The following is a 12,991-nucleotide window of genomic DNA, read 5'->3' on the forward strand; positions in this document are numbered from 1 at the left end:
TTTAAAATTATTCACATAATGAAAACCTATACTTTGTTTCAGGCGAGTTTCCCATTCAAATGCATGTAACAGTGAGAAACGCATTGTCTTGGCGAAATAAAGCGTTTTTGAACAACTTCATATAAATAGCTGTAACTTTTGATAGAAGACTCAGACAACCATGTTTATGGCTTTATCTTATAGAACTCAATATCCCCGTGCTGGGCAAACAGGTTTTGCAGCCGTTTGAGCTAAGATTTTAAAATTATTCACATAATGAAAACCTATACTTTGTTTCAGGCGAGTTTCCCATTCAAATGCATGTAACAGTGAGAAACGCATTGTCTTGGCGAAATAAAGCGTTTTTGAACAACTTCATATAAATAGCTGTAACTTTTGATAGAAGACTCAGACAACCATGTTTATGGCTTTATCTTATAGAACTCAATATCTCCGTGCTGGGCAAACAGGTTTTGCAGCCGTTTGAGCTAAGATTTTAAAATTATTCACATAATGAAAACCTATACTTTGTTTCGGGCGAGTTTCCCATTCAAATGCATGTAACAGTGAGAAACGCATTGTCTTGGCGAAATAAAGCGTCTTTGAACAACTTCCTATAAATCGCTGTAACTTTTGATAGAAGACTCAGACAACCATGTTTATGGCTTTATCTTATAGAACTCAATATCTCCGTGCTGGGCAAACAGGTTTTGCAGCCGTTTGAGCTAAGATTTTAAAATGATTCACATAATGAAAACCTATACTTTGTTTCAGGCGAGTTTCCCATTCAAATGCATGTAACAGTGAGAAACGCATTGTCTTGGCGAAATAAAGCGTTTTTGAACAACTTCATATAAATCGCTGTAACTTTTGATAGAAGACTCAGACAACCATGTTTATGGCTTTATCTTATAGAACTCAATATCTCCGTGCTGGGCAAACAGGTTTTGCAGCCGTTTGAGCTAAGATTTTAAAATGATTCACATAATGAAAACCTATACTTTGTTTCAGGCGAGTTTCCCATTCAAATGCATGTAACAGTGAGAAACGCATTGTCTTGGCGAAATAAAGCGTTTTTGAACAACTTCATATAAATCGCTGTAACTTTTGATAGAAGACTCAGACAAACATGTTTATGGCTTTATCTTATAGAACTCAATATCCCGTGCTGGGCAAACAGGTTTTGCAGCCGTTTGAGCTAAGATTTTAAAATTATTCACATAATGAAAACCTATACTTTGTCTCGGGTGAGTTTCCCATTCAAATGCATGTAACAGTGAGAAACACACTGTCTTGGCGAAATAAAGCGTTTTTGAACAACTTCATATAAATCGCTGTAACTTTTGATAGAAGACTCAGACAAACATGTTTATGGCTTTATCTTATAGAACTCAATATCCCCGTGCTGGGCAAACAGGTTTTGCAGCCGTTTGAGCTAAGATTTTAAAATTATTCACATAATGAAAACCTATACTTTTTCTCAGGCGAGTTTCCCATTCAAATGCATGTAACAGTGAGAAACGCATTGTCTTGGCGAAATAAAGCGTTTTTGAACAACTTCATATAAATCGCTGTAACTTTTGATAGAAGACTCAGACAAACATGTTTATGGCTTTATCTTATAGAACTCAATATCCCCGTGCTGGGCAAACAGGTTTTGCAGCCGTTTGAGCTAAGATTTTAAAATTATTCACATAATGAAAACCTATACTTTGTTTCAGGCGAGTTTCCCATTCAAATGCATGTAACAGTGAGAAACGCATTGTCTTGGCGAAATAAAGCGTTTTTGAACAACTTCATATAAATCGCTGTAACTTTTGATAGAAGACTCAGAAAAACATGTTTATGGCTTTATCTTATAGAACTCAATATCCCCGTGCTGGGCAAACAGGTTTTGCAGCCGTTTGAGCTAAGATTTTAAAATGATTCACATAATGAAAACCTATACTTTGTTTCAGGCGAGTTTCCCATTCAAATGCATGTAACAGTGAGAAACGCATTGTCTTGGCGAAATAAAGCGTTTTTGAACAACTTCATATAAATCGCTGTAACTTTTGATAGAAGACTCAGACAAACATGTTTATGGCTTTATCTTATAGAACTCAATATCCCCGTGCTGGGCAAACAGGTTTTGCAGCCGTTTGAGCTAAGATTTTAAAATTATTCACATGATGAAAACCTATACTTTGTTTCGGGCGAGTTTCCCATTCAAATGCATGTAACAGTGAGAAACGCATTGTCTTGGCGAAATAAAGCGTCTTTGAACAACTTCCTATAAATCGCTGTAACTTTTGATAGAAGACTCAGACAACCATGTTTATGGCTTTATCTTATAGAACTCAATATCTCCGTGCTGGGCAAACAGGTTTTGCAGCCGTTTGAGCTAAGATTTTAAAATGATTCACATAATGAAAACCTATACTTTGTTTCAGGCGAGTTTCCCATTCAAATGCATGTAACAGTGAGAAACGCATTGTCTTGGCGAAATAAAGCGTTTTTGAACAACTTCATATAAATCGCTGTAACTTTTGATAGAAGACTCAGACAAACATGTTTATGGCTTTATCTTATAGAACTCAATATCCCGTGCTGGGCAAACAGGTTTTGCAGCCGTTTGAGCTAAGATTTTAAAATTATTCACATAATGAAAACCTATACTTTGTCTCGGGTGAGTTTCCCATTCAAATGCATGTAACAGTGAGAAACACACTGTCTTGGCGAAATAAAGCGTTTTTGAACAACTTCATATAAATCGCTGTAACTTTTGATAGAAGACTCAGACAAACATGTTTATGGCTTTATCTTATAGAACTCAATATCCCCGTGCTGGGCAAACAGGTTTTGCAGCCGTTTGAGCTAAGATTTTAAAATTATTCACATAATGAAAACCTATACTTTGTCTCGGGTGAGTTTCCCATTCAAATGCATGTAACAGTGAGAAACACACTGTCTTGGCGAAATAAAGCGATTTTGAACAACTTCATATAAATCGCTGTAACTTTTGATAGAAGACTCAGACAAACATGTTTATGGCTTTATCTTATAGAACTCAATATCCCCGTGCTGGGAAAACAGGTTTTGCAGCCGTTTGAGCTAAGATTTTAAAATTATTCACATGATGAAAACCTATACTTTGTTTCGGGCGAGTTTCCCATTCAAATGCATGTAACAGTGAGAAACGCATTGTCTTGGCGAAATAAAGCGTCTTTGAACAACTTCCTATAAATCGCTGTAACTTTTGATAGAAGACTCAGACAACCATGTTTATGGCTTTATCTTATAGAACTCAATATCTCCATGCTGGGCAAACAGGTTTTGCAGCCGTTTGAGCTAAGATTTTAAAATGATTCACATAATGAAAACCTATACTTTGTTTCAGGCGAGTTTCCCATTCAAATGCATGTAACAGTGAGAAACGCATTGTCTTGGCGAAATAAAGCGTTTTTGAACAACTTCATATAAATCGCTGTAACTTTTGATAGAAGACTCAGACAAACATGTTTATGGCTTTATCTTATAGAACTCAATATCCCGTGCTGGGCAAACAGGTTTTGCAGCCGTTTGAGCTAAGATTTTAAAATTATTCACATGATGAAAACCTATACTTTGTTTCAGGCGAGTTTCCCATTCAAATGCATGTAACAGTGAGAAACGCATTGTCTTGGCGAAATAAAGCGTTTTTGAACAACTTCATATAAATCGCTGTAACTTTTGATAGAAGACTCAGACAAACATGTTTATGGCTTTATCTTATAGAACTCAATATCCCGTGCTGGGCAAACAGGTTTTGCAGCCGTTTGAGCTAAGATTTTAAAATTATTCACATAATGAAAACCTATACTTTGTCTCGGGTGAGTTTCCCATTCAAATGCATGTAACAGTGAGAAACACACTGTCTTGGCGAAATAAAGCGTTTTTGAACAACTTCATATAAATCGCTGTAACTTTTGATAGAAGACTCAGACAAACATGTTTATGGCTTTATCTTATAGAACTCAATATCCCCGTGCTGGGCAAACAGGTTTTGCAGCCGTTTGAGCTAAGATTTAAAAATTATTCACATAATGAAAACCTATACTTTGTTTCAGGCGAGTTTCCCATTCAAATGCATGTAACAGTGAGAAACGCATTGTCTTGGCGAAATAAAGCGTTTTTGAACAACTTCATATAAATCGCTGTAACTTTTGATAGAAGACTCAGACAAACATGTTTATGGCTTTATCTTATAGAACTCAATATCCCCGTGCTGGGCAAACAGAACAGGTTTTGCAGCCGTTTGAGCTAAGATTTTAAAATGATTCACATAATGAAAACCTATACTTTGTTTCAGGCGAGTTTCCCATTCAAATGCATGTAACAGTGAGAAACGCATTGTCTTGGCGAAATAAAGCGTTTTTGAACAACTTCATATAAATCGCTGTAACTTTTGATAGAAGACTCAGACAAACATGTTTATGGCTTTATCTTATAGAACTCAATATCCCCGTGCTGGGAAAACAGGTTTTGCAGCCGTTTGAGCTAAGATTTTAAAATGATTCACATAATGAAAACCTATACTTTGTTTCAGGCGAGTTTCCCATTCAAATGCATGTAACAGTGAGAAACGCATTGTCTTGGCGAAATAAAGCGTTTTTGAACAACTTCATATAAATCGCTGTAACTTTTGATAGAAGACTCAGACAAACATGTTTATGGCTTTATCTTATAGAACTCAATATCCCCGTGCTGGGCAAACAGGTTTTGCAGCCGTTTGAGCTAAGATTTTAAAATTATTCACATAATGAAAACCTATACTTTGTCTCGGGTGAGTTTCCCATTCAAATGCATGTAACAGTGAGAAACACACTGTCTTGGCGAAATAAAGCGTTTTTGAACAACTTCATATAAATCGCTGTAACTTTTGATAGAAGACTCAGACAAACATGTTTATGGCTTTATCTTATAGAACTCAATATCCCGTGCTGGGCAAACAGGTTTTGCAGCCGTTTGAGCTAAGATTTTAAAATTATTCACATAATGAAAACCTATACTTTGTCTCGGGTGAGTTTCCCATTCAAATGCATGTAACAGTGAGAAACACACTGTCTTGGCGAAATAAAGCGTTTTTGAACAACTTCATATAAATCGCTGTAACTTTTGATAGAAGACTCAGAAAAACATGTTTATGGCTTTATCTTATAGAACTCAATATCCCCGTGCTGGGCAAACAGGTTTTGCAGCCGTTTGAGCTAAGATTTTAAAATTATTCACATAATGAAAACCTATACTTTGTTTCAGGCGAGTTTCCCATTCAAATGCATGTAACAGTGAGAAACGCATTGTCTTGGCGAAATAAAGCGTTTTTGAACAACTTCATATAAATCGCTGTAACTTTTGATAGAAGACTCAGACAAACATGTTTATGGCTTTATCTTATAGAACTCAATATCCCCGTGCTGGGCAAACAGGTTTTGCAGCCGTTTGAGCTAAGATTTTAAAATTATTCACATGATGAAAACCTATACTTTGTTTCGGGCGAGTTTCCCATTCAAATGCATGTAACAGTGAGAAACGCATTGTCTTGGCGAAATAAAGCGTCTTTGAACAACTTCCTATAAATCGCTGTAACTTTTGATAGAAGACTCAGACAACCATGTTTATGGCTTTATCTTATAGAACTCAATATCTCCGTGCTGGGCAAACAGGTTTTGCAGCCGTTTGAGCTAAGATTTTAAAATGATTCACATAATGAAAACCTATACTTTGTTTCAGGCGAGTTTCCCATTCAAATGCATGTAACAGTGAGAAACGCATTGTCTTGGCGAAATAAAGCGTTTTTGAACAACTTCATATAAATCGCTGTAACTTTTGATAGAAGACTCAGACAAACATGTTTATGGCTTTATCTTATAGAACTCAATATCCCGTGCTGGGCAAACAGGTTTTGCAGCCGTTTGAGCTAAGATTTTAAAATTATTCACATAATGAAAACCTATACTTTGTCTCGGGTGAGTTTCCCATTCAAATGCATGTAACAGTGAGAAACACACTGTCTTGGCGAAATAAAGCGTTTTTGAACAACTTCATATAAATCGCTGTAACTTTTGATAGAAGACTCAGACAAACATGTTTATGGCTTTATCTTATAGAACTCAATATCCCCGTGCTGGGCAAACAGGTTTTGCAGCCGTTTGAGCTAAGATTTTAAAATTATTCACATAATGAAAACCTATACTTTTTCTCAGGCGAGTTTCCCATTCAAATGCATGTAACAGTGAGAAACGCACTGTCTTGGCGAAATAAAGCGTTTTTGAACAACTTCATATAAATCGCTGTAACTTTTGATAGAAGACTCAGACAAACATGTTTATGGCTTTATCTTATAGAACTCAATATCCCGTGCTGGGCAAACAGGTTTTGCAGCCGTTTGAGCTAAGATTTTAAAATTATTCACATAATGAAAACCTATACTTTGTCTCGGGTGAGTTTCCCATTCAAATGCATGTAACAGTGAGAAACACACTGTCTTGGCGAAATAAAGCGTTTTTGAACAACTTCATATAAATCGCTGTAACTTTTGATAGAAGACTCAGACAAACATGTTTATGGCTTTATCTTATAGAACTCAATATCCCCGTGCTGGGCAAACAGGTTTTGCAGCCGTTTGAGCTAAGATTTTAAAATTATTCACATAATGAAAACCTATACTTTGTTTCAGGCGAGTTTCCCATTCAAATGCATGTAACAGTGAGAAACGCATTGTCTTGGCGAAATAAAGCGTTTTTGAACAACTTCATATAAATCGCTGTAACTTTTGATAGAAGACTCAGAAAAACATGTTTATGGCTTTATCTTATAGAACTCAATATCCCCGTGCTGGGCAAACAGGTTTTGCAGCCGTTTGAGCTAAGATTTTAAAATTATTCACATAATGAAAACCTATACTTTGTTTCAGGCGAGTTTCCCATTCAAATGCATGTAACAGTGAGAAACGCATTGTCTTGGCGAAATAAAGCGTTTTTGAACAACTTCATATAAATCGCTGTAACTTTTGATAGAAGACTCAGACAAACATGTTTATGGCTTTATCTTATAGAACTCAATATCCCCGTGCTGGGCAAACAGGTTTTGCAGCCGTTTGAGCTAAGATTTTAAAATTATTCACATGATGAAAACCTATACTTTGTTTCGGGCGAGTTTCCCATTCAAATGCATGTAACAGTGAGAAACGCATTGTCTTGGCGAAATAAAGCGTCTTTGAACAACTTCCTATAAATCGCTGTAACTTTTGATAGAAGACTCAGACAACCATGTTTATGGCTTTATCTTATAGAACTCAATATCTCCGTGCTGGGCAAACAGGTTTTGCAGCCGTTTGAGCTAAGATTTTAAAATTATTCACATAATGAAAACCTATACTTTGTTTCAGGCGAGTTTCCCATTCAAATGCATGTAACAGTGAGAAACGCATTGTCTTGGCGAAATAAAGCGTTTTTGAACAACTTCATATAAATCGCTGTAACTTTTGATAGAAGACTCAGACAAACATGTTTATGGCTTTATCTTATAGAACTCAATATCCCGTGCTGGGCAAACAGGTTTTGCAGCCGTTTGAGCTAAGATTTTAAAATTATTCACATAATGAAAACCTATACTTTGTCTCGGGTGAGTTTCCCATTCAAATGCATGTAACAGTGAGAAACACACTGTCTTGGCGAAATAAAGCGTTTTTGAACAACTTCATATAAATCGCTGTAACTTTTGATAGAAGACTCAGACAAACATGTTTATGGCTTTATCTTATAGAACTCAATATCCCCGTGCTGGGCAAACAGGTTTTGCAGCCGTTTGAGCTAAGATTTTAAAATTATTCACATAATGAAAACCTATACTTTGTCTCGGGTGAGTTTCCCATTCAAATGCATGTAACAGTGAGAAACACACTGTCTTGGCGAAATAAAGCGATTTTGAACAACTTCATATAAATCGCTGTAACTTTTGATAGAAGACTCAGACAAACATGTTTATGGCTTTATCTTATAGAACTCAATATCCCCGTGCTGGGCAAACAGGTTTTGCAGCCGTTTGAGCTAAGATTTTAAAATTATTCACATGATGAAAACCTATACTTTGTTTCGGGCGAGTTTCCCATTCAAATGCATGTAACAGTGAGAAACGCATTGTCTTGGCGAAATAAAGCGTCTTTGAACAACTTCCTATAAATCGCTGTAACTTTTGATAGAAGACTCAGACAACCATGTTTATGGCTTTATCTTATAGAACTCAATATCTCCGTGCTGGGCAAACAGGTTTTGCAGCCGTTTGAGCTAAGATTTTAAAATGATTCACATAATGAAAACCTATACTTTGTTTCAGGCGAGTTTCCCATTCAAATGCATGTAACAGTGAGAAACGCATTGTCTTGGCGAAATAAAGCGTTTTTGAACAACTTCATATAAATCGCTGTAACTTTTGATAGAAGACTCAGACAAACATGTTTATGGCTTTATCTTATAGAACTCAATATCCCGTGCTGGGCAAACAGGTTTTGCAGCCGTTTGAGCTAAGATTTTAAAATTATTCACATGATGAAAACCTATACTTTGTTTCAGGCGAGTTTCCCATTCAAATGCATGTAACAGTGAGAAACGCATTGTCTTGGCGAAATAAAGCGTTTTTGAACAACTTCATATAAATCGCTGTAACTTTTGATAGAAGACTCAGACAAACATGTTTATGGCTTTATCTTATAGAACTCAATATCCCGTGCTGGGCAAACAGGTTTTGCAGCCGTTTGAGCTAAGATTTTAAAATTATTCACATAATGAAAACCTATACTTTGTCTCGGGTGAGTTTCCCATTCAAATGCATGTAACAGTGAGAAACACACTGTCTTGGCGAAATAAAGCGTTTTTGAACAACTTCATATAAATCGCTGTAACTTTTGATAGAAGACTCAGACAAACATGTTTATGGCTTTATCTTATAGAACTCAATATCTCCGTGCTGGGCAAACAGGTTTTGCAGCCGTTTGAGCTAAGATTTTAAAATGATTCACATAATGAAAACCTATACTTTGTTTCAGGCGAGTTTCCCATTCAAATGCATGTAACAGTGAGAAACGCATTGTCTTGGCGAAATAAAGCGTTTTTGAACAACTTCATATAAATCGCTGTAACTTTTGATAGAAGACTCAGACAAACATGTTTATGGCTTTATCTTATAGAACTCAATATCCCGTGCTGGGCAAACAGGTTTTGCAGCCGTTTGAGCTAAGATTTTAAAATTATTCACATAATGAAAACCTATACTTTGTCTCGGGTGAGTTTCCCATTCAAATGCATGTAACAGTGAGAAACACACTGTCTTGGCGAAATAAAGCGTTTTTGAACAACTTCATATAAATCGCTGTAACTTTTGATAGAAGACTCAGACAAACATGTTTATGGCTTTATCTTATAGAACTCAATATCCCCGTGCTGGGCAAACAGGTTTTGCAGCCGTTTGAGCTAAGATTTTAAAATTATTCACATAATGAAAACCTATACTTTGTCTCGGGTGAGTTTCCCATTCAAATGCATGTAACAGTGAGAAACACACTGTCTTGGCGAAATAAAGCGATTTTGAACAACTTCATATAAATCGCTGTAACTTTTGATAGAAGACTCAGACAAACATGTTTATGGCTTTATCTTATAGAACTCAATATCCCCGTGCTGGGAAAACAGGTTTTGCAGCCGTTTGAGCTAAGATTTTAAAATTATTCACATGATGAAAACCTATACTTTGTTTCGGGCGAGTTTCCCATTCAAATGCATGTAACAGTGAGAAACGCATTGTCTTGGCGAAATAAAGCGTCTTTGAACAACTTCCTATAAATCGCTGTAACTTTTGATAGAAGACTCAGACAACCATGTTTATGGCTTTATCTTATAGAACTCAATATCTCCGTGCTGGGCAAACAGGTTTTGCAGCCGTTTGAGCTAAGATTTTAAAATGATTCACATAATGAAAACCTATACTTTGTTTCAGGCGAGTTTCCCATTCAAATGCATGTAACAGTGAGAAACGCATTGTCTTGGCGAAATAAAGCGTTTTTGAACAACTTCATATAAATCGCTGTAACTTTTGATAGAAGACTCAGACAAACATGTTTATGGCTTTATCTTATAGAACTCAATATCCCGTGCTGGGCAAACAGGTTTTGCAGCCGTTTGAGCTAAGATTTTAAAATTATTCACATGATGAAAACCTATACTTTGTTTCAGGCGAGTTTCCCATTCAAATGCATGTAACAGTGAGAAACGCATTGTCTTGGCGAAATAAAGCGTTTTTGAACAACTTCATATAAATCGCTGTAACTTTTGATAGAAGACTCAGACAAACATGTTTATGGCTTTATCTTATAGAACTCAATATCCCGTGCTGGGCAAACAGGTTTTGCAGCCGTTTGAGCTAAGATTTTAAAATTATTCACATAATGAAAACCTATACTTTGTCTCGGGTGAGTTTCCCATTCAAATGCATGTAACAGTGAGAAACACACTGTCTTGGCGAAATAAAGCGTTTTTGAACAACTTCATATAAATCGCTGTAACTTTTGATAGAAGACTCAGACAAACATGTTTATGGCTTTATCTTATAGAACTCAATATCCCCGTGCTGGGCAAACAGGTTTTGCAGCCGTTTGAGCTAAGATTTAAAAATTATTCACATAATGAAAACCTATACTTTGTTTCAGGCGAGTTTCCCATTCAAATGCATGTAACAGTGAGAAACGCATTGTCTTGGCGAAATAAAGCGTTTTTGAACAACTTCATATAAATCGCTGTAACTTTTGATAGAAGACTCAGACAAACATGTTTATGGCTTTATCTTATAGAACTCAATATCCCCGTGCTGGGCAAACAGAACAGGTTTTGCAGCCGTTTGAGCTAAGATTTTAAAATTATTCACATAATGAAAACCTATACTTTGTTTCAGGCGAGTTTCCCATTCAAATGCATGTAACAGTGAGAAACGCATTGTCTTGGCGAAATAAAGCGTTTTTGAACAACTTCATATAAATCGCTGTAACTTTTGATAGAAGACTCAGACAAACATGTTTATGGCTTTATCTTATAGAACTCAATATCCCCGTGCTGGGAAAACAGGTTTTGCAGCCGTTTGAGCTAAGATTTTAAAATTATTCACATGATGAAAACCTATACTTTGTTTCGGGCGAGTTTCCCATTCAAATGCATGTAACAGTGAGAAACGCATTGTCTTGGCGAAATAAAGCGTCTTTGAACAACTTCCTATAAATCGCTGTAACTTTTGATAGAAGACTCAGACAAACATGTTTATGGCTTTATCTTATAGAACTCAATATCTCCGTGCTGGGCAAACAGGTTTTGCAGCCGTTTGAGCTAAGATTTTAAAATGATTCACATAATGAAAACCTATACTTTGTTTCAGGCGAGTTTCCCATTCAAATGCATGTAACAGTGAGAAACGCATTGTCTTGGCGAAATAAAGCGTTTTTGAACAACTTCATATAAATCGCTGTAACTTTTGATAGAAGACTCAGACAAACATGTTTATGGCTTTATCTTATAGAACTCAATATCCCGTGCTGGGCAAACAGGTTTTGCAGCCGTTTGAGCTAAGATTTTAAAATTATTCACATAATGAAAACCTATACTTTGTCTCGGGTGAGTTTCCCATTCAAATGCATGTAACAGTGAGAAACACACTGTCTTGGCGAAATAAAGCGTTTTTGAACAACTTCATATAAATCGCTGTAACTTTTGATAGAAGACTCAGACAAACATGTTTATGGCTTTATCTTATAGAACTCAATATCCCGTGCTGGGCAAACAGGTTTTGCAGCCGTTTGAGCTAAGATTTTAAAATTATTCACATAATGAAAACCTATACTTTGTCTCGGGTGAGTTTCCCATTCAAATGCATGTAACAGTGAGAAACACACTGTCTTGGCGAAATAAAGCGTTTTTGAACAACTTCATATAAATCGCTGTAACTTTTGATAGAAGACTCAGACAAACATGTTTATGGCTTTATCTTATAGAACTCAATATCACGTGCTGGGCAAACAGGTTTTGCAGCCGTTTGAGCTAAGATTTTAAAATTATTCACATAATGAAAACCTATACTTTGTCTCGGGTGAGTTTCCCATTCAAATGCATGTAACAGTGAGAAACGCATTGTCTTGGCGAAATAAAGCGTCTTTGAACAACTTCCTATAAATCGCTGTAACTTTTGATAGAAGACTCAGACAACCATGTTTATGGCTTTATCTTATAGAACTCAATATCTCCGTGCTGGGCAAACAGGTTTTGCAGCCGTTTGAGCTAAGATTTTAAAATGATTCACATAATGAAAACCTATACTTTGTTTCAGGCGAGTTTCCCATTCAAATGCATGTAACAGTGAGAAACGCATTGTCTTGGCGAAATAAAGCGTTTTTGAACAACTTCATATAAATCGCTGTAACTTTTGATAGAAGACTCAGACAAACATGTTTATGGCTTTATCTTATAGAACTCAATATCCCGTGCTGGGCAAACAGGTTTTGCAGCCGTTTGAGCTAAGATTTTAAAATTATTCACATGATGAAAACCTATACTTTGTTTCAGGCGAGTTTCCCATTCAAATGCATGTAACAGTGAGAAACGCATTGTCTTGGCGAAATAAAGCGTTTTTGAACAACTTCATATAAATCGCTGTAACTTTTGATAGAAGACTCAGACAAACATGTTTATGGCTTTATCTTATAGAACTCAATATCCCGTGCTGGGCAAACAGGTTTTGCAGCCGTTTGAGCTAAGATTTTAAAATTATTCACATAATGAAAACCTATACTTTGTCTCGGGTGAGTTTCCCATTCAAATGCATGTAACAGTGAGAAACACACTGTCTTGGCGAAATAAAGCGTTTTTGAACAACTTCATATAAATCGCTGTAACTTTTGATAGAAGACTCAGACAAACATGTTTATGGCTTTATCTTATAGAACTCAATCTCCCCGTGC

Source organism: Astatotilapia calliptera, chromosome 6, assembly GCF_964374335.1.
Source record: "Astatotilapia calliptera chromosome 6, fAstCal68.1, whole genome shotgun sequence".
NCBI classification, from domain to species: domain Eukaryota; kingdom Metazoa; phylum Chordata; class Actinopteri; order Cichliformes; family Cichlidae; genus Astatotilapia; species Astatotilapia calliptera.